General features: G+C 38.4%; 1 protein-coding gene across 3 annotated transcripts in view; it reads right to left on the reverse strand.

Annotated features, from left to right (window-relative positions):
• Positions 1-22,211, reverse strand: part of ARHGEF9 (Cdc42 guanine nucleotide exchange factor 9) — a 180,060-nt gene that overhangs the window by 146,026 nt on the left and 11,823 nt on the right. The window lies entirely within an intron of this gene.

Below are 22,211 nucleotides of genomic sequence, written 5' to 3' on the forward strand. Positions count from 1 at the left end.
TGCAGTTGAAAAGCCTCTACAGAACTTGCAATATGTTTGTAATCACTGCCCTGCTCAATGTTCCTGATTCTATGTCTGGAACTAGGGAAAAGCCTTGGGTGGGAAGGTTTCAGATTTACTCCCAGCCCTATTTTAAGCTTGCTTTATGACTTTTAGGCAACTCCTTTCCCCTCTCCTGGCCTCCATCTCCTTTCTGTCACATGAGGACTTAGACCTACCTGAAAATTCAGTGAAACCTCTGAAACTTCATCTCAGAAAAAATACATGCAATTTCAGTAAACCTCTAAGCCCTTCTTCCTCTTACACCCTAGGACTGTAAGAGTGAGCAGACATATACTGATGGAAGGGGGTAGAAACTAGATTAGCCAGGAATAGGACAAGCTAAGTTCTGGAACTCCTAGAATACTATAGACTCTAAAAGGAATGAGAATTGCTGTTTATTCTCTAGAAATCGTTGAGGCTAGAACAGTCACTTATCTTAAATAAATGACTGGAAATTCTGAATGAATGAAAGTCATAAACAATATGGCCCATAGCCATACAAAATAGAATAAAACCTAAAGAAGTTCCCACTTCAAAGGTTTGGGCTTACAACACTACCTATGAATGACTCATGCCAAAACAAACTATATAAACCCTGAATCAGATCAAGCTTCTAGATCAATAATGAATTTATAGAACACACAGAGGACAGAAAAACATATTAAATTGCAATGTGGAGGTAAAGACTAAAAAACAAAAACAAAAACAAAACAACTACAGGGCCAACAACCTGGATTTTTAACAAAGAAATAGGAAGGAAAAATTTTGACTTAGGTGGAACGTGTGTATGTGTGTGTGTGTGTGCGCGCGCGCACGTGTGCATATGCACGTGCGTGCATCTGTAAACACAAATTTGTGATAACTGTGAAACAACTGGAAATTTGAACAGGTTGGACACTTGATGATAATAGGAATCACTATTACTTGGTAAGATGTTATAATGATATTATGGCAATTTTAACAAAATGGGGGCAATAGGGATAATTTTTGTGACCTCGAATTTGGCAATGGTTTCTTAGATATGACATGAAAAACACAAACAACAACAAAATAGATAAATTGGATGTCATTAAGATTAAAACCTTTCATGCTTCCAATGATACTATCAAACACACAGGATGGAAGAAAACGTTTAGAAGTTATATCTCTGATAAGAAACTTGTACCTAGAATATATAAAGAGCTCTCATAAGTCAATTATACAAAGAATAACCCAAATAAAAAATTGGCAAATGTTCTGAATAACATTTTTTTTCCAAAGAAATAGTCAATAAGCACATGGAAAGATGTTCATCATATTAGCCATCAGGAGAATGTAAGTCAAATGCAGGAAATGCAAATGCAGGATATTTACTACAGCAGTATTTGTAATAAGATACCCCAAGAATGGTTATAATAGAAAAGCTAGATGTGGAACCTTCATAACACTGCTGGTAAAAATGGTTGAAGCCACTTTGGAAAACAGTCTGATAGTTCCTCAAAAAGTTAAACATAGGGTTACTATTTGACCCAACAATTCCACTGCTGTGTATATACCTAAGAAAAATGGGGAAAAATGTCCACATAAAGTCTTGTACATGAACATTCATAATAGCCAAATGATGGAAAAAACTCAAATGTCCATCAACTGATGAATGGATAAACAAAATGTGATATATCCATACCATGAAATATTATTCCACCATAAAAAGGAATGGAGTACTGTTACTGCAACAGTATAGATGAACTTTGAAAATATTATGCCAAGTGAAAAAGCCAGACAAAAAAGGCTTTTGTATGATTCCATTTATATGAAATGTCCATATAATTATGGTTTAATCAAGCTTTTGTTTCATTTATATATAAATATAAATGTGTTAATTGTGATGTAAAATTTATTTTTTAAAGATTTTATTTATTGAAGAGAGAGAGACAGCACAGGTTGGGGGAAGGTCAAAGGGAGAGGGAGAAGTAGACTCTCCACTGAGCATGGAGCTTGACATGGAGCTCAGTCCCAGGACCCTGAGATCATGACCTGAACCAGTCAGATGCTCAACAAATGGAGCCACCCAGGCACCCTGTAAAATTTATTTCTTTTGGCAAGTAATGCCAAAATAGTTTAAAAGCTACTCTGCTAGGTTATGTTGAGACAGATACTAGTGATCAGCACAGTACCATAATGTAAGCAACTAGAATATTTATCCTTGTTTTTTTTTTAAGTTTTTATTTGAATTCGTTATTTATTTTTTAACTTTATTTTTTATATTTATTTTATTTTTTATTATGTTATGTTAGTCACCATACAGTAATACATCATTAGTTTTTGATGCAATGTTCCATAATTCATTGTTTGCATATAATTTAACATATAGTGTAGTATTAGTTTTAGGTGTACAATATAGTGACTCAACACTTCCATATGTCACCCAGTGCTCATCACAACAAGTATACTCCTTAATCCCCATCACCTATTTAACCCATCCTCCCACAGGTAGCCCCTCTGGTGACCCTGAGTTTATTCTCCATAGCTAAGGGTCTGTTTCTTGGTTTGCCCCTCCCTCTCTTTCCCTTTGCTAATTTGTTTTGTTTCTTAAATTCCACTTATGAGTGAAATTATATGGTTTTTGTCTTTCTCTAACTGACTCATTTTGCTTAACACATTATAGTCTCTAACTCCATCCATTGCAAATGACAGTATTTCCTTCTTTATTACGGCTGAGTAATGGCTGTGTATATATACCACATCTTCTTTATCCATTCATCAATCAATGGCCACTTGAGCTATTTCCATTATTTGGCTATTGTAGATAAAGCTGTTATAAACATTGTGGTGCATGTATCCTTTTGAATTAGTATTTTTGTATCCTTTGGGCAAATACCTGGTAGTGCAATTGCTGGATCATAGGGTAGTTCTATTTTTAACTTTCTGAGGACTCTCCATACTGTTTTCCATAGTGGTTGCAAAAGCTTGCATTCCTACCAACAGTGCAAGAGGTTTTCTCTTTCTCCGTATCCTTGCCAAAGCTACTGTTTCTTGTTCCTTTTGGCCTTGAAAGTGCAATTATATCCTATCTCCACTTCATTGTCTATTGACCCTTTAATCCACTGCAGCCTGGCTTTCACTCCCATCATTTCATAGGAAACGAGAACCTTTTGTGAATATAAACAAATGACCAAGTTGTTACTAAATGGTATGGCCAATATTTCATCTTTCTTTTCCCTGACTTCTCTCATTCTTGATTCCACTGATGCCTTTCTCCTTCCTGAAATGCTCTCTTTGCCTTGGTGACATCATCCACATGACCTGTCTGGTTATACAGTCTTTACTTCCTGTCTGGGTTCTTCTTCATTCAATCATTTAAGGCCATGATTTCTCAGGGTTCTTCTAATCTCAGTCCCTTTATCTTCATTCCACACTTGCACTGAATGGTGGACCCAACCATTCCCAAAGCTTGAACTACCAACTACATTACACACTGATGCACCTCCTTTCAATAAAGTTACTGAACACTAGGGGGAACAAAATCCTTGCCTGCGTACACCTTACAATTCTCTGCTGATGAGTTCCAGGTAGTTCTCTTGAATTTCAGAGATGAATTTCCAACTGCCTTACAGATATCTCCTCCTGAATATGTCACAAGAACCTCTAGCTTAAAATTGAAACCATCTTCCTATCCATGCCACCTTCCTCTTTCCCCTGAGTTCCCTCTCTTGTAGGAATGTCTCCTTGCAAAAACCCTAGGAGATATCCATAAGTCTTTCTTCTCATTCATCTTGCTTCCAGCCACCCAGTCCTCTAAGTCATGGTAATTCTCTTCCTCCTTAAACTCTCTTTCATGTGTCCTTCCTCTGTCTCCCTGCTACCAGTATTTTTAATCAGCTCCTCATCATCTTTGATTCCATTACCCTCTATTACTTGGTCTCTTGTGCTGCTCTCTCTCCCCAATTCAGCCTCTACTCTCTTGCCCAAATTATCTGTCTCAAAAGCACTTCTGCTCCTATCAATCCTATGGTAGATACTATAGATTGGTTGCTCAGGATCCATGCCACCCTCCTTCCAGCTTGCCCTCCTATATTGCTGAAAATCTCAAAACCAAAAATTTACAACAGCCTGTCACTTCTCAGGCTCCTTTGCATCCAGTGTTCTAGATGTGATTTATTTCTGGTAATCATATGCGTACACACAATATTTGGAAGGAGGTAATGACGCAGAAGCCATATTTCTGCTGCTTCTGTTGGCAAGCATAGTGATGGAGATTTTAGGGTTTTCTGCAGCCATGTTACTTTCCCGAAGGCCCCAGTGTCTGGTCACTGGCTTTGTGTATTTGAGGAACCATAGAATGGGATGATTTTATTTTATTCTATATTATTATTATTAATTATTATTATTATTTGCTAGTGAGTATCTAGAAGTCATAATGATACTCTACTCAATAGTTAAGGCAGTGGCAGATTCTTGATTCCTAGGCTTCAGATAAGGTGGTGTGTTTCCAAAGTCCCTGATGCCTCACTTTCCTGCTTGTGGCACAGAAAACAGTTCCCCTGGTATCCTGGGAGTTATTCCTGGGGGCCTAGCCTAAAGGTTGTCCCTCCAGCCCTTACACCAATTTTAGAAGCACCTGATATTCTGTATTAGGACTCTTTCTACTGAAAATAACTAGAGTGATTTAATTTTTGCAGCTGAAGCCTGAATTATATAACTCCTCTACTTAAAGGCCTTCCATATCTCCCTACTGCCTTTATGGCAAATGCCATATAATGCCTTGCTAATCTGGTGTCCTTTGGTCTTTCTAACCTCAGATTTCACTAATTCCTTCTCACTCTGTACTCTCCAGCTAAACAGAGCCTACCATAGTTCTCATAACCATCAAGTATTTTTGCCTTAAGAACTATCCATCTGCTGCTATTCTTCCTGAGCTCCCATCTCAAAACTCAAATTCTACCTCCCCTAGAAGGTTTTTTTCTGGTTCTTGCTTCAGAATTATTCTAGATAATATTCTTCTCCCCCAGGACCCTGTATTTGCCCCTCTTAGAATAGTTATTAAACTGTATAATAATTTTTTTCTTCTTTGTTTCCTGCACTAGACTGTAGAGCTAAAAGGGCAGAAACCACACCTGTATTTATTCACTGCTTTCTCCCCCAAGCCCAGCACAGTGCCTACCACTTAGCAGATGCTTAATAAACATTTGCTGAATGCACGAATGTCTTCTTCATCCACTTGTTTCCACTCAGAGAGTTATATCTTCCAACATAGAAAGCCAGAGATGAAGAGACCACAGAGAAAACCTAGTCTAAAACTTATGTCCTAGGTTAGAAAACTGAGGCCCAGAGAATGGAAACAACATGCCCAAGGTTACACAGCTAATTTCTGGCAAAGCAGAAACCAAAAAACCCTTGTCACTTGAGTCTCAAAAGTACTTTTGGGAGATTTTAGACCCTGGAACATGAAATTTGATCTCAGCTCCATCCATGTGCAGTTAGCATTCTGAGTGAAGTGACCACCCAACTCTGCGTACAATATAAAAAAAAATTTAGACAAGTCCCCCATATTTCAGCAGCAGTATCCCCACCCCATAGCTAACACTTCTGCTGACAATGTACCAAGAAATCAGAGAATTTGAGGTATAGCAAAATCCCACTCCCATTCTTCAATCCTCCTGCAGTATCCCCACTAAATAGTTATCTAGTCTCAACTCTAACACCCACAACAACGAAAAGGTTCTTCTCTCCTAAGTCAGTCCATTCATCTCTGGCAAAATCGCAGTTGACAGAAAGTTCTTCTATCTCTTTGAGCCAGATGCTTTCACCACTTCTACCACAGCCACTGCTGAGGAGCTAATCAATCCATGAAATGATATGGAGTATAAATGCTCCCAAACTCACACTGAAATTACTATAAGCACCCAATATATATCTTAGGATCTAAATACCATTCATTAGATAATAATACTTAAAAAGTGCTTACTCTGTGCCAGGGAATATACTAAACCTTTTACATATATAATATATATGTATATATACTCTTAATCCTCACAATCACCCTATGATACTAAGATACTATTACCGTCCTTATTTTACAGATGAGGGAATTGAGGCACAGTGGTAAATAACTTGCCCAAAGTCACATGGCTAGTCAGTGGTGGAGCCCAGATGAAAATCCAAACAGTCTGACTCTACAGCCTATACTCTCAGACACTGTGCTATATAAATGCCACTAGATAACACATATCCTATCTTCCAATAGCATCTGTCAAGGTGTCTCCTGTGCCATAGGAATAAGCCATTTCAATGTTCTGATCTGAATCCCAGTGGCCTACCTCCCAGGTGCAAGTCTTAAATCTTTGCCTTCTTTCAGGGAAAAGCCAATGTCTGTTATCTTTTTTCTCTCATGGTTCAAATAGCTCCCAAAGTCACACTTCTTCCAGGAAGTATAACCAAGGAAAGTTCCACATTTTATCCTGATCCTTCTGCTACTCACTTATTGCCATTCAACCCCACCCAAGCCACTTGATAATCTCCATGTTTGCCACAATCTAAAGATATCACATCTTGTATGCTCATTGTCTCGGATACTGATATGACTAGATGCTTTTTGCATATTTTTGCATGTCCACCCTATTTAAGAGAATCAGCTCCCTGAGGACTAAGACTCCTAGTTAGTTCAATTATTCAGCACAGAGATCACCGCTCCTCCAAAATCAGTTAAATGCAATAAGCACTTCTTCTTCTTCTTCTTCTTCTTCTTATTATTATTATTATTCTTTTTTAAATTTACTTTTATTTTTTCTCAGTGTTCTAAAATTCATTGTTTATGCACCATACCCAGTGCTCCATGGAATGTGTGCCCTCCATGAAACCTACCACCAGGCTCACCCAACCCCCCATGCCCCCAAAAATCCTTAGTTTGTTTCTCAGAGTCCACAGTCTCTCATGGTTTGTCCCCCCACTCCAATTTCCCCCAACTCACTTCTCTCTACCCCAATGTGGGGCTCAAATTCATGACCCTGAGTTCAAGAGTTTCATGCTCTACTGACTGAGCCAACCCAGTGCCCCAGTAAGCACTTATTCTGACAGCAAAGGGGTACAGAGATGCTCTCAGGAAGCTTACAGTCTAGTGGGAGACACAGTCACACACATAATTTCCATGTCTATGTCATTCCAGTGTCCTAAGCATAATCAGATAATGAATAAAGTTGTTGATGACTATAGAATGAATTATTGAATTTTTATATTCAAAATGGAAATAAAAGGTCATTTCCTCCCAATCTCCCTACATAAGAATCCTCTCTACACTATATGATGAGGTAGAGGGAATGGAAGGAGAAGGAGGAATCACCTACTTTTAGCATGCATGGTACTAGGCCTTTCAATATACCATTTTCTTTAATCTTCCCCAGAAGCCTGAAAAGAAGGAATTGTTATCACTACTTTAAAGAGTAAGAAACTAAGGTTCAGAATGTTTACATCAACTCATAGCCATACAAGTAAGATATATTTCCAAAGCTTACTATCTCTTATGAGTTCTGTCTGGAAGCTGCTGGAATATTTTCAGTAACAGAAAGTTCACTCTAAAGCTTTCAAAGCCATTATTTGTTTTGAGTTGAAATTCATCATTCAGTAGTTTCGACCATTTGTTAGAACACTATCCTCTGGCCATACAGAAAAAGCCAAGTACTAAACAATAATCTTCTTAAAATGTTTCAAGATATCTAGCATGGGTTCAAACTCTGATTATTACCCCCCCCCCCCGCATACACACAAGCACACACCACTTATTCTCTAAGATAAACATGACCATTTCTTTTAAGCTCTTCCTTGTGGTATGGTTTGCAATCCTCCCCAGGCTGGTTGCTCATCAGTTTGTCCAACATACCACAGAACACATATCCAGGTAGGAGTGACAACAGGGAATGGGAATATCATCTCCCTTATTCTAAACACTAGTCCCTAGGAAAAGCTACCTGTGAGCTCACATTCAACACATTCAACTCATATTCAAAATATCTGATGCTCATGTGTGCTGCTGTGCTCCCATGCCTTGAGAAGTTCATGGAAAAGTGAAAAAAAAATGCAATGGATAAGAAGTTAAAACTTCAGATGTAAGTCCAGCCTCTGCTTCTTGGTTTGACCTCAAACAAGTCTCTTAATTTCCTTAAAGCTCAAAAAGCTATGACTTGTTTTCAGTTGTAACTTAATATAAAGCATTGTTTTAAATTTTCAGCTGCCTTACCAAAGGTGGAAGGCATGAAGTTGGTATCAGGGTAGCCTGAGGAAAGGGTGATGAGTGATTGCTTAAATTAAAGAATAAGGATGCATAGAATTGTTGGTTGTGAAGGGTGGAGTTTTAGGGGAGGATCAGATATAAGGTTAAGAATTTGACTCTGTCTGAAAACTTTTCTCCTAGCTCTCTGTAAGTTTAGCTCTTTCATCTTTTCAAAAGGAATCCTTCCCTGACCACCCTCTTTGAAACTGTATCACTGTGTTACTATCCTATTATCATGATTTTCTTTCTAGATCTTTCACTATATGAAAAGTTATATAATTATATGATTATTGATTTTTGTCTCCCTTTATAAACTGTAAACTCCATGAAGGCAGAGATTTATTTTTTCACTGTTTTATCTCCAGCACATAGAGCAGTACTTCACATTTCAACAAATATTTTTTTAATGACTGAATAACTAAATGAATGAATAAATGAAAGAGTGAATAAAAGGATAGTTCTACTGACTCACAATGTTGGATGTAGAGGAAATGTGTCATAGAATGAAGTCAAGCAGACAGAGTCAATTATCATATGGTTTTGCTTATTTGTGGAGCATAAGGAATAACATGGAGGACATGGGGAGATGGAGAGGAGAAGGGAGTTGGGGGAAATTGGAGGGGGAGACAAACCATGAAAGACCGTGGACTCTGAAAAACAGACTGAGGGTTTTGGAGGGGCAGGGGGTGGGAGGTTGGCTGAGCCTGGTGGTGGGTATTATGGAGGGCACATATTGCATGGACCAATGGGTGTGGTACATAAGCAATGAATTCTGGAACACTGAAAAGAATTTTAAAAAAATAAATAAAAATTTTAAAAAATAATATATTCTCAACTGCAGCCTGTGAATACCAATGTTCCAGGTACAGGCTTAGAATTTCAGACTTCTTTGGTTTTCTGTTCCCAGTTGGCACAGACTCCACTCAAAACCACCACCCAGAATCCCTTCCCTCAAGAATCACTGCCTACACCAACTTCATGTAGCCAATGACTGAATACATATTTGAATAAATACCTAGGAACAGCAGTTCCCTTACATGGATTTATTTCAGGCCTGTTTTGTAGAGGGAGAGAGGCCAAGGAAACTAATTTCAGTTCTATTTCAAGTAAGCCAGTGGACTAGACAACCTGCCTGTGCTCAAGGTAGAAAGGACTGGTTGGAAAAGAGAAACAAGGGTCTACAAGCCCCTTCAGAAGAAGTACAATGCTTTCCTATCAGGCTCAGATCTTTCTGGGGCAGCCAAACCCAATCATGCATCAACTTAAGAGTGGTATGAGTAGTGAATGCTTCCCTTAGTATCAGGCCCAGTATTTAGTTTTGTAGCTTAATCTCCTTGACAGTTCCATTTTGGGAACTCATGACTCATTCAACCAGCTACCTACCCCCTCTTACCCCCGTGTCCAAATTTTATATTTATGGGCTTCACTTAAACAGTAAACTACTGGGCAGTCAGACACCAAGAACTCATTATCAAATTAAGCATGGGGTTTTGCTCATACTCTCTCTCTCTCTTCCCTACTCCCCCCTTACTGTTTCAATTAAGTAGGCCATGAAAAGCCCTAGACTTAGAAGCAGTATAGCTTGATAGCTGAGAACTCAGGCACTAGCCAGTCTGCTGAGGCTCAACCTTAGTTCTGCCAGTTGTTGGTTATGTGACCTGGAACAAGAAAATGTCTTTTTAAAAAGTTTTTCTTTTAATTCTGGTTAGTTAACATACAGTGTTGTATTACTTTCAGGTGTATAATATAGTGAGTCAACAATTCCATAAATCAACTGGTACTCATCATGATAAACCCACTCCTTAATCCCCGTCACCTACTTAAGCGTATCCCTCCATCAACCTCTCCTCTGGTAACCATCAAGTAGATCTCCATAGTTCAGAGTCTGCTTTTTGGTTTGTCTCTCTAGTTATCCTTTGTTCACCTATTTTGTTTCATAAATTACACATATGAGTGAAATCATATGGTATTTATATTTCCCTCACTTACTGCACTTAGCATTGTACTCTGTAGCTCCATCCATATTGTTGCAAATGACAAGATTTCATTATTTGTTATGCCTGAATGATATCCCATTGTGTGTGTGTGTGTGTGTGTGTGTGTGCACGTGCATGTGCATGTGTGTACATTGTTGAGGATTTTTGCATCCATTCATTAGGGATATTGGCCTGTAATTCTCTTTTGTAGTAGTGTCTTTATCTGGTTTTGGTATCAGGCTAATGCTGGTCTCATAGGATGAATTTGGATGTTTTCCTTCTTTTTCTATTTTTTAGAATAGTTTGAAAAGAATAGCTATTAATTCTTCTTTAAATGTTTGGTAGAATTTGCCTTCGAAGCATTCTGTTTCTGGACTTGTGTTTGTTGGGAGACTTTTGATGACTGATGCAATTTCCTTGCTGGCAATAGGTATGTTCAAATTATCTATTTCTTCCTGTTTCAATTTGGGTGGGTTAGATATTTCTAAGAATTTATTCATTTCTTCCAGGTTGTCCAATTTGTTGGCATATAATTTTTCATAATATTCTCTTATAATTGTTTTTATTACTGTGTTGGTTGTTATCTATCATTTGAGATTTTATTTGAGTCCTTTCTCTTTGTTTCTTGATAAGTCTGGCTAGGGTTTATCAACTTTATTGATTTTTTTAAAAAGAACCAGATCCAGGTTTCATTGATTTCTTCTATTTTCTTAAATTTCTATATCATTTATTTCTGCCCTAATACTTATTATTTCCTTCCTTCTACTGTTTTGGGGTTTTGTTTGTTGTTCTTTCTCTAGCTCCTTTAGATGTAAGGTTAAGTTGTCTATTTCAGACTTTTCTTGCTTCTTGAGATAAGGCTATATTTTTTATAAACTTCCCTTTTAGAACCACTTTTGCTGCATCCAAAAGTTTTAGACCATTTGGTTTTCATTTTCATTTGTTTCCATGTATTTTTTATTTCTTCTTTTGTTTCCTGGTTGACTCATTCATTGTTTAGTAGCCTTTTATTTAACCTCCATACATTTGTGATCATTCCAGATTTTTTCTTGTGGTTGACTTCTAGTTTCATAGTGTCGTGAACAGAAATGATGCATGGTATACTTTGATCTTTTTGAATTTGTTGGAGCTTGTTTTGTGGGCTAATATGTGACCTAATCTAGAGAATGTTCCATGTGCTCTTGAAAAGAACATGTATTCTGCTGTTTTAGGATGGAATGTTCTCTAAATCCATCTGTTCCAGTGTGGCATTCAAAGTCATTGTTTCCTTGTTGATTTTCTGTTTAGATGATCTATCCATTGATGTAAGTGGGGTGTTAAAGGCCTTACTGTCATTGTACTCTTATCAATTAGTTCCCTCATGTTTGTTATTAACTTTTATATATTTGGGTGCTCCCATGTGGGGTGTATAAATATTTACAGTTGTTGTATCTTCTTGCTGGATTGATCCTTTAATTATCAGTGTCCTCCTTTGTCCCTTGTTACAGCCTTTATTCTAAATTCTGTTTTTTTCTGATATAAGTATTGTTACTACAGCTTTCTATTGACATCCATGTGTATGACAGTTTCTATATCTCCTGACTTTCAATCTGCTGGTATCTTTGGTTCTAAAATGAGTCTCTTGTATGAAACATATAGATGGGTCTTTTTTTTTTAATCTGTTCTGATATCCTATGTCTTACACACTCTCATCTTTTCAAAATGAAAGACACAGTCGATGTCTTTAGATTGGAGCATTTAGTCATTTACATTCACAGTAATTATTGATAAGATATGTGTTTGTTATCATTTTAGTACTTGATTGTGGTTGTTTCTGAAGATATTTTCTGATCCTTTCTTGTCTTTCTCTCATGGCTTGCTGGTTTTCTCCAGTAATATATTTGGATTTCTTGCTCTTTATTCTTTCCATATTTACTGGCAATTTTTTTAAAGATTTTATCTATCTATTTAACAGAAAGAGAGAAATCACAAGTAGGCAGAGAGGTAGGCAGAGAGAGAGGGGGAAGCAGGCTCCCTGCTGAGCAGAGAGCCCGATGTGGGGCTTGATCCCAGGACCCCAAGATCATGACCTGAGCCAAAGGCAGAGGCTTAACCCATTGAGCCACACAGGCACCCCATGGTATTTTTTGATATATTGTTGCCATTGAGTTTGTATAGAACCTGTTCTGCATAAAACTGTCTATATTAAGTTGATGGTCATTTAAGTTTGACACATTCTTTACTCCTCTCCTCCCCATATTTTAGGTATATGGTGTCATATACCTTTCTATTTTATGAGTTCCTTGACTGATATTTTACAAAGACATTCATTTTTATTGCTTTTGTGTTTCCTACTTTCATACTTTTACTGTTGGACTTTCCTTTCACTGTTTATTGTTGGACTTTCCTTTCACTGTTTCACTGTTTTAGGGGTCATGAACTTCTTCAGTTTTTGTTTGGGAAACTCTCTCTCCTCTTCTGAATGACAGACCTACTGGATAGAGTAATTTTGGCTGCATATTTTTCCCATTCAGCATTTTGAATATATCATGCTACTCCATTCCAGCTTGGAAAGTTTCTGCTCAAAAATCTCCTGATAACCTTATGGGGTTTCCCTTTTATATAACTGTCTAGTTTCATCTTGTTGCTTTTATTTTTTTTTTCTTTATCACTATTTTTGACATTTTAAAAAGATTCTTATTTATTTATATTATTGAAATATTTATTTATTTATTAAAATATTTTATTTATTTATTTGAAAGAGGCTTGAACATGAGAGGAAAGGAGGGGCAGAGAGAGAAGAAGAATCAGATTCTGAATTGAGCAAGGAACCTGATGCAGGGCTTGATCCCAGGACCCCAAGATCATGAACTGACCTGAAGGCAGATGCTTAACAGACTGAGCCACCCAGGCACCCCATATTTTGACATTTTAATTATAATATGTCTTGCTATGGATCTTCTTTTGTTGATTTTGTTTGATTCTGTGCCTCCTTGATCTGATATCTCTTTCTTTCCCCAGATTAGGGAAGTTTTTAGCCATTGTGTCTTCAAATAAACTTTTCTGTCCCCTTTTCTATCTCTTCTCCTTCTGGGACTCCTATAATGAATGCTATTACATTTGATGGATTCACTGATTTCCCTAAAGCTATTCTCATCTTGTATAGTTGGTTTTTTCTTTCTTTTGTTCAGCTTAATTACTTTCCATTACTCTGTCTTCTAGGTCATTAATTCGTTCTTCTGCTTTTCCACTGCTGTTTATTCCATCTCATTTTGTTTATTTAGCCCTTTTTCTCTGCTATTTTTTCCATATTTCTGTGTTAAGGGTCTCACTGATGCCTAACATTATTTTCTCAAGTCCAGTATCTTTGTGATTATTCCTTTAAATTCTCTATCAGGCATGTTACTTATTTCTGTTTCACTTAGGTCTCTGGCCATGGCCTTGTCCTCTTCTCTTATTTGGGACAAATTCTTCCGTCTTCTCATTTTGTCTAAGTCTCTGTATTAGGGAAGGCAGCTAGATCCCCTCTTCTTGAGCATAATGGCCTCATGAAGAAGAGTCTTAGAGTACCCTGAAGTGTAGTGTCTTATGTATCTCCAACGCATGCTGCATGTGCTCTACTGTTGGGTTCTGGCTGCTTTATCCTCAGGCCAGTTGTCTGCAGAGGATCTCTTTGCCTGTTATGGGAACTGTTTGGTCCCTGGCCCAAATGTGAATTTTAATTAGGTGTGCTCTAGTCTGCAGCAGCCATGATTTGTTTTTTCTCCCAAACCATATCTCCACACTCCCTGTCTTCTTCAATGCAGCCTGTTCTCTACCTTTAGTTGTGGAGTTTGTTCTACCAACTTCAGGTCAATTTCTGGGGTATTTACAATGATTTGCTCTCTAGTTGTATTCATCTGATGAGGTGAGACTAGGTTCCTCATAGTCTGCTTCCATCTTTCCCTCTCTCTCTACTTAATGTCTCTGAGCTTCACTTTTCTCATCTTGAAAATGTAGAGAATTGTATAATGTCCTTTACTCACAGCAAGCTCTTATACTCACTACCCTAGTTTTCTCATCTGTGAAAAACAGATTTATACAGTTGTTGATGAGGGATTAAAGAGTGAATACATGCAAAGCAATTTAAAAATGTCTGGCAGGGTCACCTGGGTGGCTCAGTGGGTTAAGCCTCTGCCTTCAGCTCAGGTCACGATCTCAGGGTCCTGGGATCAAGCCCCGCATCAGGCTCTTTGCTCGGTGAGGAGACTGCTTCCCCCTCTCTATCTGCCTGACTCTCTGCCTGCTTGTGATCTCTCTCTCTCTTTCTCTCTGTAAAATAAATAAAATCTTTAAAAATGTCTGGCAAAAATGTCAGTAAATACTAACAAATACTGTAATTTGAAGAGAACAAAAACTGCAAGTCCACAAATAGAAAAGCAACCACATTTTGGAAGGTAAGAGTTGCAAAGAATTGACTTGGGGGCAATATAACTGCCGGTATTATGGTGGGGAGGGAGCCCGGCTTATGGAGGCTACTGCCGAAGGTTATATGCAACAGAGCATAAAATCTGAAATTTTAGAAGTCTTCTACCATGGAGGATATGTCTGGCTTAAAGGTGCTGAAGTGTCAAAGCAGGGCAGAATCCTAGCAGTTACAGCATGGTCTGAGGATCCTTTGGGTCACAAGAAGAATGGGTGGTGCTAATGTGCTGTTCTCAAACATAAGAATGGGGATACCAGCTTAGAGCAACAAGTCTTGGTGCTGGCTTTCTGCTCTGTTCTGTCTTAAACTGAACTGCTGTGCAGTCACACGACTGCTTTTCTAGGATGGGCTGGCAAATTGCAAAAGCATGGCAAGACCCTCCCCCAGAGGATGACTGTGGGTCCAGACCATGGCAGTCTCTAAAATTTCAAGTTTTGAAACTCAGTCACATGCTTGAGATAAAAAACTTGGACACAGTCAGGGTGAACACAGAGTTCTGACAGAAACCAGGAACATAAAAGGGGTGATTCATTGCTCTTCTGTGAGGGCTCCATGAAGAGTGGAGAGCATGAACTCTCAGGACCAGGGCTAGAGGGTTTGGAACCGCCATTTTCATCCTGCTCATCAGTGCTGAAAGCCATCATGGAGCAAAACAGCACCACATAGTGAAGGCTGGAGGCACTTACAACAAGCCCCACTCTGCCAAGCCCTGGAGGCACATTTCTACTACAGCAAGTCCATCTAAGAATCAACACAATAGGCCCTTCCCCCAGAAGAACAGTATAAACAACTCACTCACACCAAGTCTACTGATCACAGTGCTGCAAAACTTCAGCTCTAGAGGAAATAGGATCTAGCTTCCTCTTTACTTTATTTAAATGTTTTTAATTATTATTTTCTCAGTTATTTTCTTTTTTTTATTTCCTTTATTTTTTATTTTTATTTTATATATTATTGTTTTATTCATTTTCTGTTTTTTTATTATTGTTATTGGTTCTAGATTCTTTTAACGAGCAGATTAAAACATACCCAAGATCTAGATATTTTTTCTTTCCTCTTGTCTTCTCTGGAAAAAAAAATGAAGAGATAGAGAAACTCACCCCAAAAGAAAGAACAGGAAGAAGAAATGTTCAGGGATTTAATCACTACAGATATAAGTAAATGTACGAACTTGATTTAAAACAACATTTATAATGATACTAGCTAGGCTTGAAAAAAGCATCGAAGATGCTAGAGAATCCTTACTGCAGTGATAAAAGAAATAAAACTTCATCAGGCTGAAATTAAAAATGTTATAATTGAGATACAATCTCAAATGGAAGCCAAAAAAAATGAGGATGGATGAAGCAGAGGAATGAATCAGTGAAGGTAAAATTATGGAAAAACAATGAAGCTGAAAAGAGGAGGGAAAGAAAAGTAATAAATCATGAAGGTAGGCTTAGGGAACTCAGTGACATATTAAAACAACAATGTTCATACCATAAGATTCCCAGAAAATGAAGAAAGAGGAAAAGTGGCAGAAATTTTACTGAAGAAAATTATAGCTGAAAGCTTCCCTAATCTGGGGAAGAATACACACATCAAAATTCAGGAAGTGCAGAAAATCCCCCAATAAATTCAACAAAAGCTAACCATTGCAAGGCATATCAGAGTCAAATGAACAAAATACACAGCAAAGTAAGAATCCCAAAAGCAGAAAGGGGGAAAAAAAAGTCCTCAACCTACAAAGGAAGAGAGATCAGATTCACAGCAAATATGTCCACAAAAACTTGTCAGGCCAGAAGAAAGTGGCGTGATATATTCAACATGTTATATAAGAAAAATATGCAGCCAAGATTTCTTTATCCAGCAAGACTATCATTCAGAACACAGAAGAGAGAAAGACTATTCCAGACAAACAAAAACTAAAGGAGTTTGTGACCACTAAGCCAACCTTGCAAGAAATTATAAGGGGGACTATCTGAGTGAAGAAAAGAAATACTAAAAGCAACAAAGACTCTAAAGGACCTGAGAACATTTGCTGGAAACACTAACTTCACAGGTAATACAATGGCACTAAATTCATATATTTCAATAATCACTCTGAAAGTAAATGAACTAAATGCCCCTAATCAAAAGACATAGGGTATCAGAATGGATTAAAAAAAAATAAGATCCATCTATGTGCTACATAAAAGAGACTCATTTTAGAACTAAAGGCAGCTGCAGACTGAAAGTGAGGGCTAGAGAATGATCTATCATTCTAATGGATGTCAAAAGAAAGCTGGAGTACCCATACTAACATCAGATGAACTAGATTTTAAAATAAAGACTGTAACAAGAGATGAAAAAAGGCATTATATCATAATTAAGGGTTCTATCCATCAAGAAGATCTAACAATTGTAAACATTTATTCACCCATGTTGGAGCACCCAAATACATAAAAATTAATAACAAACATGAACGAATTAATTGATAATAGTACAATGATAGTAGGATCTTTAACACCCCACTTACATCAACGGACAGATCATCTAAGCAGAAATTCAACAAGGAAACAATGGCTTTATTTTTTTAAATTTTATTTATTTATTTGACAGACAGAGATCACAAGTAGGCAGAGCAGCAGGCGGAGAGAGAGAGAGGAGAAAGCAGGCTCCTTGCCGAGCAGAGAGCCCAATGTGGGCCTCGATCCCAGGACCCTGGGATCACGACCTGAGCTGAAGGCAGAGGCCTTAACCCACTGAGCCACCCAGGCGCCCCAGAAACAATGGCTTTAAATGCCACACTGGAAGAGACGGATTTAACAGGTATATTTAGAACATTCCATCCTAAAACAGCAGAATACACATTCTCTTCAAGTGCACGTGGAACATTCTCCAGAATAGGTCACATATTGGTTCACAAAATAAGCCTCAACAAATTCAAAAAGACCAAAGTCATACCATGCATCTTTTCTGATTATAACGCTATGAAACTAGAATTCAAGCACAAGAAAAAAATCTGGAAAGACCACAAATACATGGAGGTTAAAGAACATCCTACAAAAGAATGAGAGAGTAAACGAGGAAATTACGGAAGAAATTTTTAAAAATACATGGAAGCAAGTGAAAATGCAAACATGGGAGTCCAAAACCTTTGGGATGCAGAAGAGGCTGTCAGTCTGAAGAAGCAAGTGTATTGCAATACAAGCCTGAAGAAACAAGAAAACTCTCAAATACACAACATACCATTACACCTAAAGGAGCTAGAAAATGAACAGCAAATAAAGGCTAAAGTCAGCACAGAAAGGAAACAAAGATTAGAGCAGAAATAAATAATATAGGAATAATAAAAAAAACAGTAGAACAGATCAATGAAATGAAGAGCTAGTTCTTCAAAAGAATTAATAAAATTAATAAACCCCAAGCCAGACATATCAAAAAGAAAAGACCAAAATGTAAAATCATGAATGAAACCAGAGAGATCACAACCAACACCACAGAAATACAAAAATTATAAGAGAATACTATGAACAATTATATGCCAACAAACTGGTAAATCTGCAAGAAATGGATGAATTCCTAGAAATGTACAAACTATCAAAACCAAAACAGGAAGAAATAGAAATTCAAACATACCAATTACTAGCAAAGAAACTAACCAAAGTCTCCTGGAGGGGAGCAAGTTGGTGGCTGAGTAGGGGACCTCATTTCATCTGGTCCCTCCAGTTTAGCTGGATAATGATCAAACTATTCTGAATACACATGAATTCAATCTAAGATATGAGAAGATTTATTTGGATCTCCACAAGCAAGAAAACTACTACTTTTTGCAAGTTAGGAGGTGCAGAACTTTGAATCTTCAAGGGAAATATCCAAAGATAAGTGGAGGGGAAGGGAGTGTCCATAAGCCAGTCGCCATAAAGTGATATAACCCCGGAGCAAAAAAAAAAAAAAAATCAGCACCCTTGGAAATCTACTGTAGTGAGAGGCATCCCCCACTGAAAAGGGCACAGGGGGCAAATAGGACAGAATTCTAGGGAGATCATTGTGCCCTCAGGAGTCCAAGAGATTCAGAAAGAACAGGGAAGCCTGAACCAATAGAATCCCCAAGCAGTGGAGCAGGGAGACTGGTTATGGTCAGTGAGCCCAGAGCCAGTAGGGAGACAGCCCTCTGCCTGAGCACCCTGAAAAGGACTAGAAGATGTGGGCTATCTAAGATCCTAAGGGAGATAGAGAATGGCTTGTGCCCATGACAGGGACAGCTCTCAGGGTGGTGTGGCCCACGAAGAGATGCTGAGGTGGCACCCAGCAGGACCTAGGAGCTGTGGAAGAGGGTACACATGTGCAATCCCACAGCCACTGGCAGTTGTGGAGTCACAAGGCACAGAGATATTCACGGGTCCCCATGACTCCCCTGAGAGAGGTGCAGTGGGCAAGGATTGCTAGAGTTTGTGGAGTTTGGCACATGCAGCGATGGACACAGATTCACCTGGAAGGCTTGTTGATTGGGGTTGGGGGCAGGGACTGTGACATTGTGACTGACTTTGGGCTGGAGAGTCCTGCATGGTGATGCTTGCTCTGACCCACTAAAGAGAAGCAGAAAGATGCCAGGGGAAAAAAGCTGCCAGCCAAACAGCTCACATTAAGCCTACCCCCCCCATGAGAGGTGGTGAAACTCCACCCAGACAAAGATGACAAAGAAGCCAAGCAGCAGGCCCCTCCCCCAGAGGGATAGACTGCAAGAACAGGTGAATGATAAGCTTATTTCTTACAGGACTGTAAGACTCCAGCACCAGGGAAAAATAATATAGGGTTCTCCAGATGTTCTCTCACAACTTGTTTATACTTCAAGCTAAAATTTTACATTCATTTTTTAGTTTCTTTTCTTATTTTTTTAAACCCTGCTCCCATTTCAAATAGATTATTTCCCAGTGTATTTTTTTTAAATAATTTCCATTTTTTAAAATTTTCTTTTAATTTTATTTTTTCAGTGTTCCAAGATTCATTGTTGATGCACCACAGCCAGTGCTACATGCAATGCATGCCCTCCTTAATACCCACCCCACCACCTGTCCCTCCCAACTATCTACCTCCCTCCCTTCCAAAACCCTCAGTTTGTTTCTCAGAGACCACAGTCTCTCATGGTTTGTCTCCCCCTCCGATTTCCCCCAACTCACTTATCCTCTCCTTCACCCAATGTCCTCTGTGTTATTCCTTATGCTCCACAAGTGAAACCATATGATAATCGACTCTCTGCTTGACTTATTTCACTCAGCATAATCTCTAACAGTCCCGTCCATGTTGATACAAAAGGGTATTCATCCTTTCTGATAGAGGCATAAAATTCTGTTGTATATATGGACCATCCCTTCTTTATCCATTAGTCTGTTGAAGGGCATCTTGGCTCTTTCCACAGTTTGGCAACTGTGGCCATTGCTGCTATGAACATTGGGGTACGGATGACCCTTCTGTTCACTACATCTGAATCTTTGGGGGTAAATACCCAGCAGTGCAATTGCAACATATCTTTTTAAGTGACTTCTTAACTTTTTTTTTCACATATATGTTTTTTAGATTTATGCCCCATACTAGACCATTATTCACTCTACTCAGTTTAATCTTGATATATATCTAAGTTCTGATTTCTTTGCAATTTTGAGATATAGTATGCTCTAACACAGAGACCAAAAATGAAGCAGGAACAGGCAAATCACCTTGCTGTGTCCAGCCAGCCTGAGAGATTATAATCTGCCTCCCCTTCCCTCTTTTTTTTCCTCTTTTCTTTTTTCTTTCTTTTTTATTGTTTTGGATCATCTTGGATTTGGTGCTGTATCTGTGTTAGCTTCTGACCACTTTGTATTTTTTGTAAGGTGCATTATGCTTGGATAGTGGTTGATATTTTGGATTCTGTACATTCCCTCAACCATCCCTCAATTAAATGATTAAGAGGAGGAACTCCCAACAAAGGAAAGTACCAGAGACAATGTCTTCTACCACAGGTCTAATGCATATAGATATAAGTAAGATGTCAGAGATAGACTTCAGGGTAGCAATCATGAAGTCAATAGCTAGGCTTAAGAAAAGCATTAGTAACAATATAGAATCTCTAAGGGCAGAAATGAAATCTAATCAGACTGAACTTTAAAATGTTGTGAATGGGATGCAGTCTAAATTGGATACTCTCACATGATGAAGAAGAACAAATTAGTGCCTTGAAGATAAGCTGATAGAAAGGAAGGAAGCTGAGGAAGATAGGAATAGACAGCTAGTAGCACATGAGAACAGACTTAGAGAGATCAAAGATGTCATAAAATGTTCCAATGTCAGAATTATTGGGGTTCCTGGGGGGTGGAGAGGGAGGACTAGAAGGTATATTTGTGCAAATCATAGCTGAGAATATCTCTACTCTGGGGAAGGAAATATGCATTTGTGTCCAAGAAGCAAAAGAGACCACTCCCAAAATCAATAAAAATAGATCAACACCCCAACATATAACAGTGAAACTTTCAAATCTTAGAGTCAAGGAAGCTATTCTGAGAGCAGCTAGGGGGAAGAGATTTCTTACATACAGAGGAAGGAACATCAGAACAACATCGGACCTATCCACAGAGACCTGGCAAGCCAGAAAGAGCTGGCAAGACATATTCAGGGCACTAAATGAGAAGAACATGCAGCCAAGAATATTTTATCCAGGGGTGCCTGGGTGTCTCAGTGGGTTAAAGCCTCTGCCTTCGGCTCGGGTCATGATCCCAGGGTCCTGGGATGGAGCCCCGCATCGAGCTCTCTGCCCAGCAGGGAGCCTGCTTCCTCCTCTCTCTCTGCCTGCTTCTCTGCCTACTTGTGATCTCTGTCTGTCAAATAAATAAATAAAATCTTTTTAAAAAAATATATCTAGCAAGACTTTCTGAATGACACCCAAGCACGGATAGAAGATACAGAGCTTCCAGGAGCAGCAGAAACTGAAAGAATATGTGACCACCGAACCACACCTGCAAGAAACACTAAGGGGGATTCTAAAAAAGAAGAAAGACCCCGAGAGTAATATTGATGAGAAATTAACAGACACTTTATAGAAACAGTAACTTTACATGCAGTATAATGGCACTAAATTCATATCTTCCAATAATTACTCTCAATGTGGATGGACTGAATGCTCTCATCAAATGGCACAGGCTTTCAGATTGGATAAAAAAGCAGGACCCATTCACATGCTGTCTACAAGAGGCTCATTTTGAACCCAAAGAGACCTCTAGATTGAAAGTGAGGGGATAGAGAACCATTTTTCATGACAACAGACCTTAAATGAGAGCCAAGATAGCAATTTTCATATCAGACATATTAGATTTTAACCCAAAGACTGTAGTAAGTGATATAGAGGAATACTATATCATACTTAAAAGGTCTATCCAAAAGAAAGTCTAACAACCTTAAATATCTATGCCCCCAATATGGGAGCAAACAATTACATAAATCAACTAATAACCAAAATTTAATGTGTGTGTGTGTGTGTGTGTGTACACACACACACACACACACACACACA

The sequence above is a fragment of the Lontra canadensis genome, unplaced genomic scaffold (assembly GCF_010015895.1).
Source record: "Lontra canadensis isolate GAN:19392208 unplaced genomic scaffold, GSC_riverotter_1.0 scaffold207, whole genome shotgun sequence".
NCBI classification, from domain to species: domain Eukaryota; kingdom Metazoa; phylum Chordata; class Mammalia; order Carnivora; family Mustelidae; genus Lontra; species Lontra canadensis.